The following is a 4143-nucleotide window of genomic DNA, read 5'->3' as shown; positions in this document are numbered from 1 at the left end:
TTTTCAAAACAAAGAGAGAGGGCCTCACCAGCATCAATAAACTTATCATCCACAGTTTCTTTATCAAGTTTGAGTATCTCTTCCTTTGATTCATTCTCTGTGTCAACTATCCCATTTGCAATATCAGAAGCCTCTGCAATAATGGCTAGACAATAATCTTCCCTAAGATTGAAAAGTTTTTGAATATCTGACAGTAAAATGTACTCCTTCTCCTTGAAAGGTATAGATGGTAGAGAAGGAACAGTATGATGAGAACTCTCATCAGTTGCAGGGTTTGCATCTCCTTGGCTCTCCTCAATGATGGTCTCAGCTTTGAAGTGAGCAACATCCAACTTCTCAGCAGTAGAAGCCTCAAAATCTGCATCTACAACCTCCTCTGTTTCCTTTTCATCTTCCAGATCATCTAACATACAAAAGCTAGCAGACTTTGCTCCTTCCAACTGTTTATCATCAGCTTTCAGAGGATATTTGACAAGGGTGAAAACAATAAAAGCAGCAGACTTTGACATAATCTTGCAGTTCTTGGAATGATTGGAGCACAATATGTCTCTTGCATCAAACCTGTCCAGAGAGTGGGCACCACACCTCTTAGTAAACACTGACTTTTCATTTCCTGTTGACCCAATGGGAACATGGACATATTCCTTTGTACCAACTTCAATAAAAGGACCTAGTAGATTTTCAAACTCCAAAAAATCCTCCAAAAAATATTTTTTACAATATTTCAAAACACTATCAAGGTCCCAATCAGGATTACAACTCCATAGAAAGAGAGATCCATGCCATTCTGAAGGATAAAGTCAAGAAGCCTCTCTGATGGAGTGACATTAGTAAGCTCTGATACTCCAAGACCTCTCATTGCCGACTTTCGCTTCCTTGGAGATATGCTTGGCATTTTGACACTGGTGGTAGAGCATGGGGAAGAAACAGAATGCACAGGCTCATCACATGTTGAAGCCCTTGAGCCTTTTGAAAGCCTTCTCCTTTTTCCATTCCTGGCAAAACCTTGGAGCCCAGAAAATCTGTAGGTTTCCAACTTTTTCTTGATACGACACGATGAGACTCAAATGCTAGACACGGATGTTCGTACTCGTGCCGTATCGGTAATGCAAACCAGAACAACTCAAAGCAAAGGGCCGCAATCGAAACGACGCGATAAGGCAAAACCAGAATCAGTGATGATCATGCGCCCTCGCGCAGTATCGGGTTAGGAGCCATGCTGAAGGAATACAAGAATAGGTAGGCCCGAAACGACGCGAACAGGCAAAAGCGCAAAAGAGGAACACTCGCTCTCACGCCATATTGGGACAAGAATGAGAAGCCCACAAAGAAAGCCAAAAATTTTGTACGGATGAGGGACACCCCCTTATGTAGGGCACGCAATAATGCCACATGGCACTAGCCATTGGACTTCGACACATGGCACTAGCCGTTGGCTGACACGTGGCCGACAAACACGTGGCAAACACGTGGACCGATCATTAGTCGACACGTGGCATATGGACATTAGGCGGACACATGGCATAATCAATGCGAGACACGTGTCTGATACGTGGCATGGTTGACGAGGGTATATAAGGGATTATTTTGCTTACGTGTACACTTTACATTTCTCGAGCTCTCGCGCCTTCCTTGCCCGATACGGAGTGATCCCAGTGTTGCATCTACTGTGTAATTGTCCTCTTGCGTCGTATCGGTTCCCGTCCTCGATTCAGAGCGAGTGTGTTTTTGCCTCTTTCCCGATTTCCTCATTTCGGTGGTCTTCCCTCGGTGGCCCAATACGGAGCAAGGGCGTCCTTCGGTGGTCTTCCCAATATCCATCTCGTGTCATATCGGGCTTTTCTATCTCGCTATCCTCGTCTCCGATATGACGCGAACGTGACCATCCATCTTGTTCATTTGTTCATTCTTGCGCCGTATCGTGCCTGCTGCGTTCTTGTCAGATTTTCGAGAAAATTCCTATATCATTTTTGTCTTTCTGGCTCTTCTATTTTCTCCTCTGTATGGCAAGGACAAAGTAAACTGCAAGAAAAGTTTATGTGGATAGGAAGGACAGTGGGGATAGAAGGAAGTTACAATTTGATGAATCTGAGGAGGAACCCTCTTCAAATATTGCTAAGGCTGGGCCATCAGAGGCCCAGAGTATTTTGCCACAGAGATCCCCCCTACACCAGGTGTTGGCCTAGCATCTTCCATGGAGTTAAAGCATTTCAGTGCAGAGAATGTTTCTTCTCCTGAAGTTGAAGAAGTAAAGGGTGAGACTTGCCCTGTGAAGGATTCATCCCCTCCAATTGCACCTGAGCCTACTTCTGCTGAAGCCAGTGAGCCTCCCAAGCCACAAAAGAAAAAGAGGAAGTCCCGGTTCTTCTACATGCAGAGGTGTTTCAGTGAGATTAGAAAAGCCCAGAGAGCTACAAAGCATGTGATTCCAAAGGCTGCTTTCATAAGAGTTGTTAAAGAGATCTCTGACAAATTGTTTAGAGTGGCAACTGTCTCTAGTCTAAATAAGAAGTGGGAACTCTCAGCAATTCTTACTCTACAAGAGGTTGCAGAAGATTTTGTTATTGATTTCATGAACGATGCTTACATTGCTGCTGCGCATGCTCATAGAATTACCCTTATGAATAAAGATTTCAGCATGATTAGCAGAATCATGTATAGGTTCGATAAAGTGTTGAGGCCCTTTCCTTCCAACGATCAAAAAGCCCTTGAAATCCTTAACATTCGCCCGAAATTGTCCAGGAAAGGGAAAAAACTAAAGGTTGAGGATGTAACTCACCTTTACTCTACAAGGGGTGCCACCCAGTAGGAATCTATTTGGAGTGAAAATTTTCAAGAGATATTAGAAACTGAAGACGAAGTTTACAAGAGGAAAGCCGCATCACTTGCTCCCGTCTCAACAACAAGAGGATGGGTAAAGTGTATGGGCAAATAGTTGTGAATGTTTCTGCGGAACCTGAGGAGGATTGCCTTAGTATATCTCCCGAGGACAAGCCCATGTTGGAGAAAAGGGATGTCCAACTATCTGACTCCGTTGTTTTTTGTTGCATAAGGTAAGGCTTATAGGTTCAAGTATATTTTATATGTAATTTGTATTGATTTTGATCGATTCAAATAGCTTTTGCTATTGACTGCAGGGCATTCGTCTCTTCTCTCACTCTCGATATCCGTAAAGCCATATATGTTGTTGATCCACTTCTCTCAGTGAAACTATTTGCAAGATCTGGGTCTAATATTGCACCATTCTTTCGTACTTTTGATAGTGTGACAAATTACCATATCTTTTTCCCTTATGTAGAAATGTATTTTTCATTCTGTAGAGAAAATTTTATATTCATTTGCTTTCACCCTTCTGCTCACCTCTATTTTGAATTTGCAGAGGGCATTGGAGTCTTATCTATATTAACTGTCTTACTAAAGAAATTATCTTTATGAACTCTCTCAGCGGCGTTCATGGCCAAGCACGAATGTATGTTGAAAGAAAATTACTTGCTTTGATTATATTTACAAAAAATATTTTAAACTTACAAAGCGTCCTTTTGTAGTGCTGGTAGACTTGTTTCTACATTTTTGGATACTACATACGAGGATCTTGCTGATCCTCAAAAGCCTTATACGTTTCTTCTACAAGAAGTTCCATTGCAAAGCGATGTGCATTCTTGTGGATGGAGAGTTATATCAAATATTTGCAGAACTGTGGATTCAAAGTTGTTACAAATAGAAGGAGTGAATGTAAGTTATTTTCATTTGATTTTTGTGTAACCCTTATCATGATGTCTTTTCACTAACTTATAATATTTATTCTTACAATGTAGAGACTATCCTGATTCGTATGTTTGGTGGATAAGGGAGATATGTATTGAGCTGATTTTGGACAAGGCAATCACACCATATGATCCTGACTCCCCTCTTCCTCCCAAAACTTCAATGGCCAAAGGCACAAGCAAGAGAAAGGGCAAGGGAAAGGGTAAAGGCAATGGTAAGGGCAATGGCAATGGCAATGGCAATGGCAATGGCAATGGCAATGGCAATGGCAATGGCAATGGCAATGGCAATGGTAATGGAAATGGTAATGGTAAGTCAACCACAACGACCACTGCTGCACAGTCTAAAAAAAAGGAATGCCAATGCTTTCTCCTCTGA

The sequence above is a fragment of the Lygodium microphyllum genome, chromosome 11 (genome assembly GCF_053477565.2).
Source record: "Lygodium microphyllum isolate KBCC chromosome 11, Lygodium_microphyllum_v1.1.10, whole genome shotgun sequence".
Lineage (NCBI taxonomy): Eukaryota > Viridiplantae > Streptophyta > Polypodiopsida > Schizaeales > Lygodiaceae > Lygodium > Lygodium microphyllum.
This window is presented reverse-complemented; position numbering follows the sequence as displayed.